The 17064-nt window shown below is 44.5% G+C and overlaps 1 protein-coding gene across 4 annotated transcripts in view; it reads right to left on the bottom strand.

Annotated features, from left to right (window-relative positions):
- Positions 1-17064, bottom strand: part of LOC121273535 (regulator of G-protein signaling 7) — a 464890-nt gene that overhangs the window by 309675 nt on the left and 138151 nt on the right. Inside the window, exon 1 of one of the 4 annotated variants that reach the window (XM_041180718.1) lies at positions 8586-8700. The exons of the other annotated variants lie outside the window; for them this stretch is intronic. The gene's annotated coding sequence lies outside the window, so the exon portion shown is untranslated. Of the gene's footprint in view, positions 1-8585; positions 8701-17064 lie in introns of those variants that run through there. 4 annotated transcript variants of the gene reach the window in all.

Raw genomic sequence — 17064 nt, 5'->3', positions numbered from 1 at the left:
AGGCATAGCTGATACAAAATGGCTGCTGTGTTTGCATGACAAGTCACTTTACTTTAAGATAAATTATTGTCTGAAGCACTTTGAGATATTTCAACATGATGAGGTACTGTGTAAATACATTTCTTATTCATAATATCTGAATGACTGATCATGCAATTATTATGATTATGAAGTTTGTACTGAAATGAATGGTGTCCTTCCAGATTGCTATGCATTTCATTCATTTATGTAATTGATCTGTGACTCTGAACAGAAACTATTCCCCCCCCAACCAACCACCTTTATTTTCCACCTCTCCTAAAGGCACTGACTCATGTTGGCTAGAGTTCCACAGCCTCTGATACCTCACTATCTAATGCTTAGTTAATGGATACTGACACACTATATAAATGTGAGAGGCATCATAATTAAACTCTAACCTATCCTCATTCCCCATGTACACAGGAGCACGTTCTAATGAGTATAACTAGATAGTGATAAGGAGCAAAAATCCTGGCTTATGTTCCACACCCCACATCTCCTAGACTAGGAATGCTATTGCTAATGATGGCTCTGTGCAAAAAAGGAAACAAATCCTTGTCTCTTTAGCATTGGGCAGTCCCTTACCAATTAAGCTATCATTATCCAAGGCTATATATTTTACACTGGAAGTTATAAACCAATTTCTTGAAGTTGTAAACAGCAAAATGACTTAATTTCAGCAAGTGAATGTTGTACCAGCACAGCTTATAATAGAAAGGTCACTACAGCAAAATTTGATTGAAGAGAGGCCAGAACTGGAGATCTAGTAGAAGTAGATTATGCATATAATTGAGGCAATAATCAAACCATAACATTGTACCACCTACCACGCCCAAGTGTCCTGTTTTCTTCTCTTTCTCTCTCTTTGGAGGAAGCTGTACTTTCACAGAATGACAAAGCCCTTCTCCTAAGATTGAGATGCTAAGAGCTGTTGGAGGCTGTGAGACAGGTAACGATCATACATTCTTATCACCGCTGCTTTTCTTTTCCTCCTGTTCTATTCAAGGTACCACTTATATGAAACCTGGGCCAGAATTTTACGTCCCACAGGTGGGCATGTGCCTGACCTGTCTGGCCACAAAATAGTGCAAGATGACGTCGGGTGAGCATCCCGACGTCATTGCGCACTCACGCGATATCTCGCTCAGTAGCCGTGTGTGACAGTCAGAAGCGCAACTGCCGACAATTAAGCGGGCAATTAAGCCTATTAAGGAGGCACTTGAAAGCGATTTTTCGTGGCTCAGCCACTTTTTATGGTTGGCGGGTGGGCCATTCAACCAGGCAGCCTAGACATTTTTACTCACACCTTGATCCAGGGCGAATGAAATCTCCGTGGGGAAATAAAACAAGATATCTGGGGACTGTTTTTTTTTTTAGGTATGCTTTCGGGTGCTTGATTGTGCTGCATGGACATATTTTGCAGCATTTTTATTGTTTCATTTATTCTGTGGAGGTCTGCAGCTCCCTGAGGCAGCAGTCTGCCATCATCATCAACGGTGTTTTAAAACCTTGGCGTACTCTGCCATTTTATGTGCATAATGTTGTATCGTTCAGTAGTGCATTTGCTGATGTGTCCCGCTCACCTTTTCAACATGAGCCCGTTGGATTGTCATTAAAACCCAACTGGTTGACTCGTGTCCTTTAGGAAAGGAAGTTTGTCCCTACCCAATCTGGCCTATTGCGATCCCAGCCCCACACAAGCATGGCTACCTCTTAACTGAACTTGGAAATAGCTTAGCATGCTACAGAATGACAAGCAGCATGGTAGGACCACCTCCACTACATGGTCTGTATCAGGAAAGGAAATAGACCACCATCACCTTCTCAGGAAAATTAGGGATGGGAAATTAATGCCAGTCTGGCCAATGACATAGGTGTATATTTATTCATCCATGCTCAAGGTATGTATAATAATGTAAGAGCCAAAGGCGACATGAGGAAAAATGGTTTTACACAATGAGTGGTTAGAATTGAGGATGCACTGCCTAATAGAATATGTGAATACATATTTAGTTGTAGCCTTCAAAAGGGAATTGAATAAATACAGGAGAATAATTTCATAGATAGGGGAAAGAGCAGGGAGTGAGAACAATTGGATTGCACTCTGAAAGGGCTGGCATAGAATTAAGACTGACTTCCTCCTGTGCTCGTATCAGCTGTGGCTTAGTTGGTAGCTCTCTTGCCTCTGAGTCACAAGATTCTGCATTCAAGTTGCACCCTAGTGCTTGAGCACAAAAGTCAAAGCTGACACTCCAATGCAGTTATGAGGGAGTGCTGCACTGTCAGAAGTGTTGTCTTTAAGTTGAGAAGTTAGGCCAAGGTCCCATCCCCCTACTCGGGTGGATGTAAAAATTCCTATGGCACTGACAGCAGGGGGTTTATTCCCAGTATCCTTGTCAGTATTTATCGCTCAATCAACACCATAACACCGACTATCTGGATATTATTGCATGGCTGTTTATGGGAGTTTGCTGTGTGGAAATTGTTGCCGTATTGCCTATATTACAACTGTTATGATCTCCAGAGAGACTGATAACTTTAAAACAAAAGAAATTTGAATTTCTAGTTGATAGCTGAATGGAAAACAACGAGATTTCACATTTTAAGACTTATGCTGTAACAAATGGACTAAAAGCACAAATGACTAAACACTATTTTTGTAAGTAACTTGTACTGTAAACTACAGAACAGGACTTTGCCCTTTTACTTTTAATACAACTCAGAAACCCACTCACTGAGAATACCTTTCACTGTCTCTTAAGCAGTCATTCAATGTTCCCAGACCAGTAGTTCCTGAGGGTTTGCTTCAGTTCCTTTCCTTTTCCAGCCTCGTAACTTTTAATTCCAGAACCGTCTTTCACGGTGAGGGTTTTTTCTGGGGATTTTTCCCTCTAGGGCAAGCTAAACGAATCTTCCAGCCTCATTTCAAATGCTCACAAATTTGGCCTTTACAATCTAAGCATGAGCTCCCACCCACATTCCTGCACAGCAAACAATGGAGACTTTTGGCCTCTTGCTCCTCCCTCTCTCCCAGATCCTGGCAGACTAACTGTCTCTGTGAGTTTCTGGATATCTTAAAAACCCTTCCCATCTCAAAGCCCAACACCGTGGCAACAAAAATCACATGGGCCTTTTTTTTTCCAGGTAGAAATGCTGATTAGCTATCCTTGAGGCCCCGACTCCATTCTACCTTGGAAATAAATGGATACTTTGAAGAATAACCGTTTACAACCCAACATTCTCGACACCTTCTTGGGATTTTCGACACTAGCAGTCTGACCATTGTAAACACAGATGCTGCTGTCATATTCTCCACGTGTGAACACTTTACGCCTTCATCCCAACGAAACAATCCAGGCCTCTCTTTAATCTTTAACAGCCACGTCACCCAGGTCTGTTGTTAGGTAGACTTCAGAAGACGTCACATGATCCCTCTTCATTTTATTCTAAATTAGAGTTACTGGGCAGAATTTTCTGCCTACCGGGTGGGTGGACCTGACCCAATCTCCAGCGGGCGGGGAGCCGATCCCTGCTGCAGAAGCGGGTCCCGCTACCATTTTACGTGGGCGGGCCAATTAGAGCCTGCCCAGCGTGACGTCCACCAGGAAGCACTATGCGCTTCCTGTGCGGGGAGGGGGGAGACTCCCCAAATGCAAGAGTGCGCTCTTTCGCACATGCGCACAAAATAGTGCACATCTCCCTGAGGCTAAGTGCTGCCTCAGGGAGATCACTGAGTTTTAAAAACATTAAAAATAGAAAAAAAAATCCTTAACATGTCCCCCTCATGTGGCCATTGACAGGTCGGCATCTGATTTTGCTGCAGGCCCGCCTTCCTGAAAATTTAAATGGGGCGGGATGACATCGGGGGTTCCGCCCAACGTCATCCCGCGTCATTTTACATGTCGGGGAACGGGCCCCGCCCCCTGCTCACCGACGGCAAAATTCAGCCCACAGTCTGAAACATAACAATCCTTTAAACCTCACATTTATAACACAAAAGTGGAAGGTGGGATTAAAATGGGCAACTAGTTCTTTTTATTCTTTCTCTTTCAGCTAGCGCAGACATGCTGGGCTGACTGGCCTCTTTCTGTGCTGTAACTTTTCTATGGTTCTATGGAGTCATCCATAGAAGTGATCAAATGGCAAATATTTATCAATTAAACTTTATTTTGCAGTGTCAGTGGAGCCAATATATAGGCTGCAGTAAAGCAAAATGTTCAAAATGCTGCGTTTAGAATTCCAATGCTGCAAAGGCTGACTCTCACAGGCAATCGACAGTTCCAAGTATAACCGTTTACAACCCGACATTCTCAACACCTTACAGGGACTTGGGTGCAGTAGGGGCCAGATTTTCATACCTCTGTCCATGTTAGAACAGAGGCGAGTTGGATTTAAAAAGGTGAGTGGAACCCATTTCCAACATTCCTGCCCCATTCCCGTCGTGTGGCATTTTTAAGGGTGTGGATAGGAAGCCTCCACCTCCCCCCTTCCCCCAGCAATCACACCCTTGCCTACTCCATCGCTGAGTGGGAATTTCAGCACCCCACCACCCCACCCCCTGCAATTTTCATGGGTTTGGATCTATTTTGGTAGATCACAAAATTCATGGCACCTCAGAGGAGTTATGTACTATGGGGGATCCTTAGCCTGGAGTCAGGAACTTTTTAACAGGTAGGTTAAAAAGGTGTTGCCAACTTCATGTGATAATTAGATGCTGTATGAAAATTTAAATATGTTTTTACTGCAGTGATTGATAATAGGTCTTTGTTTAGAAAAGGTAAATGACCATTAAATTGACCAGCATTGTGAAAGTGGAAATGTCTTCAGATGCATTAAGCACTTTCTCATGTGGATAAAGTGCTCTCCTCCATTCAACAGTATTGAGATCCGATTTTAAGGTGTAAATCTGACCCTGTACTTTGATATTTACAGATGGCTATCTGCTCCAATACCTTAAAGGTTTCAATATATTCAGCTCGAGAGGTTTTGTTGACACAGCTGTGCAACTAAGCTCCAGACCTCATTAATGTATTCAGCTCAGCAGGGGCTGTTGATTTAGATATCAAGGACACTGTAAGTTTTGTTTTGATAGACAGGTTGATGAGCTCCTATGTGGATTAAGGTTTGAAGAGATATTTGACTTGATGCTCATTTATTTTGACAGTTTTCATGAGCATCTCAAAGATTTCCCAATGTTATTATATGGCTCATGAGTTCTCTCCATGTTGGACACTGGATGAGAGAGTGGCATGGGGGGGGGGAGAGAAAGAAGGGCGATATGAGGGGGCATGGAGGTACGGAAAGGGCATGTGGAGTGGAGTGAGGGATGAGGATTAGGGTGCCTCACACTCATGTACAGAACTGGTCTGATGTCCCAGAGAATAGAGGTGGGCCTTCTAATCTGCCTGTCTTACCATCCACCCACCTCTGTTCTTGCTTCAGGACTGCTTCCAGAGGCAGCAGCCCCAACTCCAGCCCATTCTCGCCATCCTACCATGAAAATAGGGTGGGTCGGCACTGCCGTGAAGGAGGCGCCATTACGACATTGTGAAATGGCTCATCACGTGATTCCCATCTCAAACTTGAAAATCCGGGCTTAGGCCTGTGACTCGTATTATCTTTCTGACAATAAATGAACTAACAGAATAACGGCAGATGTAGAGTTCTATGGCAAGTCACTTTGATTTTTATGGATTAGGGTTAAGGACCAATGTAATAAATTAATCTTGGTTTTAAAATTGTTCAATAATCACAGGATATTAAACTAAATAAACATTACACTTGAACAATAGAACTATTGACTTATTCATAATTCATAGGATTCATAATTTAATATCAGAGTAAGGATAACAGTAGAAGTTCAAAGGCACGAGTTCCTATTTCCACTCCATGCGTTCAGAGATACATTCTTTAATAGTGAAATCTGCAATGGTGTTAGGTCAAGGCCCCTGTCTGTGCCATGTTAACTGGGCTCAGGTTGTACAAAAACTATGGGCTATGAATAAAGAAAAAACTTGTATTTACACAACAACTTTCACAACCTCAGGGTGTCCTAAAACATGTTGCAGCCAATAAAGTACTTTTTGACAAAAACAGAATTACCTGGAAAAACTCAGCAGGTCTGGCAGCATCAGCGGAGAAGAAAAGAGTTGACGTTTCGAGTCCTCATGACCCTTCAACAGAAGTAATTTTTGATGCATAGTTACTGTTGTAATGTAGGAAATGTGGCAACCAATGTAGCACAGCAAGGTCTTAACGAACAGCAATGGAATGTTAACCAGATGGTCCACCTTTACAAATGTTGGTTAAGGAATAAATATTAGCAAGGACACTGGGAAGAACTCCCAACTCTTCTTTGAAACAGCGCTATCTTTTATGCCCACTTGAGGTGGCAGATTGATTTAACGCCTCATCTGAAAGATGGCATCTTGGACAATGCAGCATTCAGTCAGTGCTGCCCCAGAGTGTCAGTCTAGATTTTGTACCCAAAACTGCAGAGTGGGGTTTAAGCCCACAACCTTTTGAGTCAGAAGTGGGTATGCCTCCACCAAGGCACAGCTGTCACCTACATAACTGTCTTCAGCACCACTGAACTGGAGGGGAAAAACTAGACCACGATAATGCCCAGAAGAAACGTGCATGTCTGCGGACATCAGGGTGCTCAGATTTAATGTTATCCAAGGTTAAATAAGCTGCTGAAATACACTCACGATCAAGACTCGCAAACAAAACGAATGTTACAGGAATTTAACAATTTTTCTCATCTGATAACAGCACAGATCATAGAAAGTGCAGCACAGAAGCAGGCCATTCGATCCTTCGAGTCTGTGCCGACTGTTTTGTACAGCAGTCTAGTTAGTCCCACTCCCTTGTTCTTTCCACTTATCCTTACATTTTTTTTCTTCAATTGTTTAACGGCTGCCACTTGGGTTAAATACTTGAGTGCCAAAGACAACTGGTACTGGAGCTGTGCCTGGCTAATGTGGTAACTGGAGAGGCCAGGAAGAAGTGTCATAAGTTTGAAACAAAATACTTGGTAATACCAAGGGATTTCAGGTGATTATTGCAAAGACTGTCAAAGTCCACATCCTTTAAGAAAGAACTTGTTTTCATTTAGCACCTATTGCAGCCTCAAGTGATTTTCAAAGGACATCACAACCAATTAGTTTGTATTGTTGAGCAGTCTTTGCTATGGTTAAGACAGGAATCTGTTTGAAATCATACTTCATCCAGATAGCAGAGTGGGACCCAGGACCTTCACCTCCCACTGTCTCCTCTTGGCCATCTACCATCTCAGCCTCTCCACTTTCTAACCACAGTTAAGACTGCGAGAAGACTCTGGGATAGGAAACATGGTTAACCTGTATTCATAACGGGACTGACTATCCCAGCACTGACTGTGAGTACAACAGATCTGATTGTGCACAGTCTCAATTTTATTCCCAGCCCCCGCTCCCCTTATCACCCTCTCCCTCCACAGTGAAAGTCCCCATACCAGTGATCCCCTCCCCTAGTCAGCCCCTCCCCATTCTTTCAGTCAACCCCTCCCTGCAGTCTCCCCCATCCTTGCACCCTAGTCTCCCCCTCATCCCAGTATCCCCTTCCCCCTCCACGCAGTCTCCCATTCCCCCTCTCCACAACCCATCTCAAGTCCACCCCTCCCACTGTCTCCGTCACCCTACAGCCCACCTCCCACACTCTCCCTCTCCCGCAAAGCCTACAGTCTCCCCTTCCCCAGATGACCCAGCTTCCCCAGTTCTCTCCCCCAGTCATCCCAGCCCCCTCCCTCTAGTCTCTGCCTCCCCATAGCACCTCCCAGTCTTCCCCAGCCCCACTGTCCCAGTCTCCACCTTCTCACAGCCCTTCCCCCAGTCCCTGCCTCCCCCCATGACCCCAGTCTCCCCCTCCCCTCAGCCAGTCTCTGCCTCCCCTCCCCAGTCACCCCCTCCCCAGTCTCACCTCCCTCAATCTCCCCCGTCTCTCCCCCCCTCCATCAGTCTCCTCCTATCCCATTCTCCCCAGTCTCTCCCCTTCCCCCTCCCCCAGTCTCACCCTCTTCCCCACCTGCTCCTCAGTCTCCCCCTCACCCAGTCACCCATCCCCCAGTCTCCCCCCTCCCCTAGTCACTGCCTCCCCATCCCCCAGTCACCGTCTCCCCCTTCCCATCACCCCCTCCCCCAGCAGTTAACCACTGTGTGTACCATCATCCTTAAAATGTGATGGCATTTCCATGACAACAAATCTATGAACACAAATCATATTTGGGTTCACACAGTATTAAATGATCCCTTGCAATTTCTAATATGTTTACATTCTTGGTAAGTAAAGAGCTAACCGGTGCAAAGAGTGTCAATATTTTCACTAGAGCACAGACTGCAATTTTACAATAGACTTTTGGGAGGGGTGTAGCAAAACAAAATTTATCAAAAAGCAAACACTAATGAGGACCCCCCAGAGAAAATATATACAAAGCATCTGAAACTTCATGATTACACATTTGCTACTTTTTCTTCCATCCCAAATAACTTATCCTGGAAAAACAAAAAGCAGAAACGTTTCCTTACCGTTAGGGATTCAGATGTCTGTCAAACTGTTCCAGTAATTGCTATTCCTACAACTGAACTCTGTACCTACCCCTCTGCCACCATTATGCAGTTGCTACAGTGGAGAAGATCTACAGAATGCACTGGAACAACTCTTTTTAAGATTACTTCAACAGTAATGTCTAGATAAGCTTGTGAGGGTGAAAAAAATAGAAGGATATGTTGTTGGGGTTAGATAAAGAAAGCTGGAGGAAGCTTGTGTGGAGCATAAATGGTATGAACCTGTCAAGCTGAACAGCCTGTTACTATGCTGTAAATACTCGTAATACTGAATAGTAACTCCCCCTCCACTGACCTTGGTCACCTAGAAGGGTTAGAGTAGCAATGTTGTGGGAACACTATCACCTTTGGGCTCCTCTCCAAGTCACACACCAACCTGACTTGGACATATATCACTATTTCCTCATCATTGTTGGGTTAATATCCCAGAATTTTGTACTTAACAGCGTTGTTGAAGCACCATTGCCACAAAGACTTTAGCAATTTAAAGGAGAAGGTTCATCACCACTTTCTTTGGGACACTCGGGATGGGTAATAAATGTGGCTTTGCTACCATTGCCCACATCAATAGAATAAATCTTAAAGAAATTACTCCAAGCATGCTTTCCAAAACAGTGCTTGTATATTGAATGTCATAACGCAAAACACTGGTAAGGAGCAGAAACTGGTTTCAATTAGTTTGATGTGAAGGACTGTAGGGCTCTATTTGGTGTATAATTTATCAGGAGTGGGTCTGAAGTGTGTGAAAACTAAATTGCTCATCAAAATCAGAAAGTTTGGCGTGAAGGACAGAAGGCGTCTTAATAATTCATCAATTTATAAAGAGGGTACAAGGAGAGCCAGCAAATTATTTGTTTATCAGACAGTGAGTTTTGTATCAAAGGCAGAAGGGATCCTATTTATTTAGCTATTTATTGAGCTGGGAGAGGGCCAATGAGACCGGAGTTGTTATGGTTACAGCTGGCGTTCACTATTGCTGACAGCTTTTTTTTGTCGTAGCTCCTTGTGGCTGACAAGAAAATAGTTCTGGTCCAGTTGTTACCTGATACAATAGAATAAATCATATGCTTTTTCTGTGTGATAAAAACAACCATCTATCACGTGATGCTAATGGCCACATTTGTCATATCTTTAAAAACGTACCAAAATAGGGAAAGAAAGCCAGTTGCTTCCCTCTGATGCTGATCCACAGAGAAACAATTACTTGAAAATGAATTTATAATGAGCTGACCTCAAGGTATTACATAGAATTTAGAACATAGAAACACACCTCCCAACATACTTCATCTCACCCCATCCCACAATATTCTATTCCTTTCTCTCTCAAATGTGTATTTGGCTTCCCTTTAAATACATCTTAGCTATTTGCCTCAACTACTGTATTTAATAGCAAATCCCACATTTCTTATCATCTCTGATTAAAGAAGTTTCCCTTGAACTCCCTACTGGATTTACTGGTGATGATCTACATTCATGGCCCCTAGACCCATGAGTCTCACCCTACAAGTGGAAACAAGTTCTCTACCTTATTGATCCCCTTTATAATTTGAAAGACCTCTATCTGGTCATCTCCTCAGCCGTCTCTTTATTCTAAAGAACGGAGCCCCAGCCTGCTCAGTCTTTCCTGACAGGTATAACTTCTCGGTTCTTTAATTAGATTGGGAAGTTGCTATTTGACTCCATATGCCCGAGGAATTGGCCTCAATTGGCCTCACCTCAGAATGCGATTGTCAGTAAAAATTAGACTTTAAAGGGACAGTTGTAACTTATCAGCAAAATAATAAATTTAGTATTACATGTTATTATGCTCTTTTGTTTACAAAATGGTGTGTCGTTTCTCTGACTGTGAGCAGTGGCTTGAGAGATCTGTAGGTTTGGCGTAAAATAGGGCAACTGAAGACTAGACATGGATCTCCTTAAGAAACATACATTTTAGGATGACAGCAAACCCAGAGTAGCTACAACAGTTGAAACAGTAGCAAAAGAATAGTTGGTAAACCACACTAGCCATCCAAGCTTATCACTTCCTGGCACCCAATTACATACTTTTTTATTTATCAAATATATTAACCAATGGAAAATATGACCACAGTTTTTCCCACAATAAGCCACATGATTGTAATTCTAGACTTCCGATTCTATTTTTTTCAGGTGCTTCATGTTTTCGACTCTGTGGCCTTTGGCAGTGTTGATTACTAATTCATTTGTAAACTGACTAATACCAAGGGCTGGATGTTACGTCCTCTCCAACCACATCTCTAACCCCGCGACCCCACTGGGTGTGTTATCATTGAAGGGAGTGGGGGGGTGGGGAGAGGGGCAGGCAAGCCTGCCAACTTCCAGCCCACCCCCAAACCGTTCTTACAATACGCTGGCTGAGCGGGTGCAGAAATCAGCAGCCTGCCTGCCATTTTGAAATAAATCATTAATGGGCAATTGAGCCTGTTACCAAGCCAATTGACCCATATTTCACACTGCCCATGTGTGAAATACATGTTAAATGGTTGGTGTGGGCAGGAATGAGGAGCCTGTTTTTGAAAAAAAATTGTTGTGAAGGAGAGAAGGTGGGGGGGGGGGGCACAGCATTCAGGGGGTGCCCTTTGCGCAGTGGGGACATCCCCCCAAAAGATATTACCCCTTTTATTCCTCCCCACCTAGCCTCCCAAACACCCCCCACCCCACCACCGAACCCCCTTCCTAAGCTGCTTGATCCCTCCCTGCTCTGAAGGCTCCGCGATCCATCGAAGTTCTTTCTGTACATGCCTGCAGCCCCAACAGCAGCCACTACTGTTGGAGTACAGGCAGGAATTACACAGTAAATGGCAGAACCCTTAAGCGCATTGACGGGCAAAGGGATCTAGGTGTACAGGTCCACAAATCACTGAAAGTGGCAACGCAGGTGGATAAGGTAGTCAGGAAGGCATTTGGCATACTTGCCTTCATTGACAGGGGTATTGAGTATAAAAGCTGGGAAGTCATGCTGCAGCTGTATAGAACCTTGATTAGGCCACATTTGGAATATTGCATGCAATTCTGGTCACCACATTACCTGAAGGATATGGAGGCGTTGGAGAGGGTGCCGAGGAGGTTTACCAGGATGCTGCCTGGCCAGGATGTTAATAGCTATGAGGAGAGGTTGGAGAAACTCAGATTGTTCTCACTAGAACGATGGAGATTGAGGGGTGACTTGATAGAAGTTTACAAAATTATGAGTGGCATGGACAGAGTAGATAGTCAGAAGCTTTTTCCCAGGGTGGAAGAGTCAATTACTAGGGGACATAGATTTAAGGTGAGAGGAGAAAACTATAAAGGTGATGTGCGGGGCAAGTTTTTTACGCAGAGGGTAGTGAGTGTCTGGAATTCGCTGCCAGAAGAGGTGGTGGAAGCAGGTGCAATAGTGGGGTTTAAGAGGCAGCTTGACAAATACATGAATAGGATGGGAATAGAGGAATAAGGACCCCGGAAGTGCAAAATGTTTTTGTTGACGGGCAATATGATCGGCGCAGGCTTGGAGGGCCTAAGGGCCTGTTCCTGTGCTGCACTTTTCTTTTCTTAGTGAATTCCGGTGCTGCTTGGACTATAGAGGTGCCACCCAATTCTCGCAGTGGGGGAGGGAAGGGGGTGTGGGGGGTGAGGTAAGGGTTTGGGGGTGGGTGGCGAGCAATACTCCACCTGCTATGAAATCCAGCCCCAAGATTTCAAAATTCTGACTTTTGGGTTTTATTTGTGCAGCCAAGCCGGTCATTCAGCCAAATGGGAATCTGCAAAAGGCTGTAACCCTGCAATCCAGCTCCAGGAAAATGGATGAAATTGCTTTGAAATGACCTAAATTGCTTCAACTCTCATTCATTGCCTGAGCATTCTGCTTCTTTCATGAATGTCATCTATCAAAGTTTCCCATTGTTTGTCCCTGAAAAAGTGTGCAATATCATAATTTAATCAGGTGTAAATCCCAGAGTTGCTGTTAAACCTAAGTGGCAGCTGTTAGAGATGAATGGTACTTATTTATCAGACTACTGTGCGCACTGAATGCATTCTTTCAAATGTTGAATACCTAATTATTATTTTTGGGTTTTTTCTTAGTTTTATTTGTCATAAAATAAAAAAAGCAACAGCTATACCAGTTCTCAGATGCAGAACAGAAAATGCTGAAAATACTCATCAGCATCAGAGAGAGAAACAGCGTTAACAATCGGGATTTTATGTTTGCAAAACAAGACAGATGCCGTCCTTGCACATGCATAAAATCCAATGTCAACACGCTGGTTTCCCATAAGATGGTAGGAGGGCTGGAACTGAAATGGGCAGCCCAACCACCATTTTAAAAAAAATAATTAATGGGCAATTGACCTTGTTAACAAGCCAATTAACCTGAATATTACACTGCCCACGCCATAATGCGGTTGGCAAGAAAGCAGGAAGGAAGAGGGGGGTACCTCCTTTGCATATCGGTGGAAGCCACTTCTCCAAGAAGATACCCCCCACTTTGTGCCTGCCAACCTGGCCACCAAACTCACTCCCCCACCCCTTTGTATGCCTCCCTAGGGTGCCCGATCCTTTCTCGCCCAAAAGTCTCGGACATACCTGAGTCTGGGATCCATGCTCTCTGCAACATCACACTGCTTGCAGTCCCAGCAGCACCCACCAATGAATTTGGTGCTGCTGGGACTGCTAGAGCTGTCAGCCAATCAGATTGCCTGGCAGCTCTCATGCGTGGGACTTCCTCCAACTGAGGGGTGGGAGTCTCACTCTTTGCTTGTTCAGGCCTCTTGCACAGTGTTATTGGTGGGGGGAGGGGGCGCGGGGGCAACCTGTTTTAAACTTGGTCGGTTCGCCAACAACTTTTCAAATGGGCAATACACCCCCCCGTAAAATCCAGCCTATCATTTCAGGTCAATCTGCTTTTGTCCAAACTAAAAGGTCTTAAAGCTGAATGTTAACTCTCATTTCTCTCTCCACAGCTGCTGCCTGACCTGCTGAGTATTTCAAGCATTTTCCGTTTTTATTTCAAATTACCTGCATTTGCAATATTCCACTTTTGTGTTAGGCTACCAGCTCTGACTCTGCAAGCTTCCAGCTGTTAAAGAACTATGGCTGGAATTTTATGGCTTCTCCCGGCAGCTGGATTTTCCATTCCCGCCGAAGCCAATGGAATTTTGAATGGCTCGCTACATCTTGCAGCCCCACCCCTGCCACAATGGGGCTGTAAAATTCCGTTCTATGTTTTGACAATTGTTGCTGTAAAGCAAATAATTCTAAAACAAACTTGAACAATTAATAAAAATAACTCAATTATTTTTACCCCTTACTGCGCTTGCAACAATTCTCATTTTGCAGAAGCTTTTATTTTACATCTAGATAGCAAGCAAGGCTCCATGAATTGTTGGGAGCTCCCAGTATTTAAGCCTTCAAATCAATTTTCTTTATCATTTGTTTCTGCATTTAGGCTATTGAGAAAAATCAAGGATTCAAGCAACAATTCTTGCAGCATTCCAACAGCACACACCTCCAAATCAACTGCAGCTTTCCACTCTTTCCCAATTCCCTATCTGCCCTCAGTTTTTAACATGAAATTCTCATCTGAGTGAAGAAGGAATCTTAGAAAGGACTAGCTTTGCTCACCAAGTGCGGAGTAGGAGTGGAAAATGGGGCAGTACTTGGTTCCTGCACCTGCATTCCATCCCATGTCTTCTATGAGAGCTGTAGTGAGTGCTGCCGTGGTGTTTAAAAAACAATAAAATATCAAAGCTAAGATAACTGACCCTGGAAGAGATTGATTATTTTCTGTTTTCAAGCAGAATGACTCTTTTCCAAGTTAAAGACTGCTGCAGCCAATTTTCTTTCCCCCCGCCCCCCAATGCCAACCCTGGTGCTGGCAGTTAGCAGCCAGAATGCTGCAGTCTGCAGCCACACCCTCAGAGTTTCAAGTTCCCCGAATATGTCAGCCAGAAGCATCTCAGGGGTCCTCACCTTAACAACAGCAGCTGTACACTAATTCTGTTGAAGCCGTCAGGGTTGCAATTCGTAGGCGTAATAGAGTTAGTAAATCTTCTTTAAAGAAAAGCATGACAGCTTGATAACTTCAGTGGCAAAAGAATGCAGTGTAATATTGTGTTTGGCATTAAATGGAGGACCTTGAACACTTTTGAAGCTTTGGTCTATAGTTTTTTTTTAATTCATTCGTGGGCCGTGGGCTTCGCTGCTAGGCCAGCATTTACTGCCCATCCCTAGTTGCCCTTGAGTAGATTATGCTGAGCTGTCTTCTTGAACCACTGCAGTCCATGTGGTGTAGGTACACCCATAGTGCTGTTAGGAAGGGGGTTCCAGGAATTTGACCCAGCGACAGTGAAGGAAGGGCAATATATTTCCAAGTCAGGATGGTGTGTGACTTCGAGGGCAACTTCCAGATGCTGGTGTTCCCATCTACCTACTGCCCGTATCCTAGATGGTAGTGGTCGTGGGTTTGGAAGGTGCTGTCTAAGGAGCCTTGGTGAATTCCTGCAGTGCATCTTGTAGATGGTACACACTGCTGCTACTGTGTGTTGGTGGTGGAGGGAGTGAATGCTTGCAGATGTGGTGCCAATCAAGTGGGCTGCTTTGTCCTGGATGGTGTCAAGCTTCTTAAGTGTTGTGGGAGCTGCACTCATGCATGCAAGTGGGGAGTATTCCATCATATTTTTGACTTGTGCCTTGTAGATGGTGGACAGACTTTGGGGGTTCAGGAGGTGAGTTACTCATCGCAGGATTCCTAGCCTCTGACCCGCTCTTGTCGCCATAGTATTTATATGGCTAGTCCAGTTCAGTTTCTGGTCGGTGGTAACACCCAGGATATTGATAGTGGGGGATTCAGTGATGGTAATGCCATTGAACATCAAGGGGTGATAGTTAGATACTCTCTTGTTGGAGAGGGTCATTGCCTGCACTTGTGTCATGCGAATGTTACTTGTCACTTGCCACCCCAAGCCTGGATATTGTCCAAGCTTGCTGCATTTGGACATAGACTGCTTCAGTATCTGAGGAGTCGCGAATGATGCTAAACATTGTGCAATCATCAGCGAACATCCCCACTTCCTACCTTATGATGGAAGGAAGGTCATTGATGAAGCAGCTGAAGATGGTTGGGCCTAGGACACTACCCTGATGAACTCCTGTAGTGATGTCCTGAAGCTGAGATGACTGACCTCCAACAACCACAACCATCTTCCTTTGTGCTTGGTATGACTCCAACCAACATACAGTTTTCCCCTGGTTCCCATTGACTCCAGTTTTGCTAGGGCTCCTTTATGCCACACTTGGTCAAACGCAGCTTTGATGTCAAGGGCAGTCACTCTCACCTCACCTTGGGAGTTCAGCTCTTTTGTCCATGTTTGAACTGAGGCTGTAGTGAGGTCAAGAGCTGAGTGGTCTTGACGGAACCCAAACTGAGCATCAGTGAGCAGGTTATTGCTAAGTAAGTGCCACTTGACAGCACTATTGATGACCCCTTCCATTACTTTACTGATGATAGGGAGTAGACTGATGGGGCGGTAATTGGCCAGGTTGGATTTGTCTTGCTTTTTGTGTACAGGATATACCTGGGCAATTTTCCACATAGCCAGGTAGATGCCAGTGTTGTAGCTGTACTGGAATGGCTTAGCTAGGGGCGTGGCTAGTTCTGGAGCACAAATCTTCAGTACTATTGCCGGAATATTGTCAGGCCCTATAGCCTTTACACCATCCAGTGCCTTCAGACGTTTCTTGATATCTCATGAAGTGAATCAAATTGGCTGAAGACTGGCATCTGTGATGCTGGGGACCTACGGAGGAGGCCGAGATGGATCATCCACTCAGCACTTTTGGCTGAAGATTGCAGCAAATGCTTCAGCCTTTATCTTTTGCACTGATGTGCTGAGCTCCCCAGTCATGATGGGGATATTTATGGAGCCTCCTCCTCCAGTGAGTTGTTTAATTGTCCACCACCATTCATGACTGGATGTGACAGGACTGCAGAGCTTAGATCTGATCTATTGGTTGTGGGATCGCTTAGCTCTGTCCATCATTTGCTACTTGGCACCAAAGTAGTGCTGTGTTATAACTTCACCAGGTTGACACATTATTTTTAGGTATGCCTGGTGCTACTCCTGGGGTGCCCTCCTGCACTCTTCATTGAGCCAGGGTTGATCGCTTGGCTTGAAGGTAATATGGGGGATATTCCAGGCCATCAGGTTACAGATTGTGTTTGAGTATAATTTTGCTGCTGATAGCCCACAGCACCTCATGCTGGTCCAGTCTTGAGTTGTTAGATCTGTTTGAAATCTATCCCATTTAGCCTCCACAACGACTGTGCGGTGCTCCCTCCTACCAATACTGTCATGGACAGATGCAGCAGGCAGGTTGGTGAGAAAAAGGTCAAGTATGTTTTTTCCTCTTGCTGGTTCCCTCACCACTTGCTGCAGGCCCA

This window comes from Carcharodon carcharias, chromosome 2 (genome assembly GCF_017639515.1).
Source record: "Carcharodon carcharias isolate sCarCar2 chromosome 2, sCarCar2.pri, whole genome shotgun sequence".
In the NCBI taxonomy this organism is placed as follows: Eukaryota; Metazoa; Chordata; class Chondrichthyes; order Lamniformes; family Lamnidae; genus Carcharodon; species Carcharodon carcharias.
The sequence above is the reverse complement of the archived record's forward strand: the minus strand, read 5'-3'. Positions and strand labels throughout refer to the sequence as shown.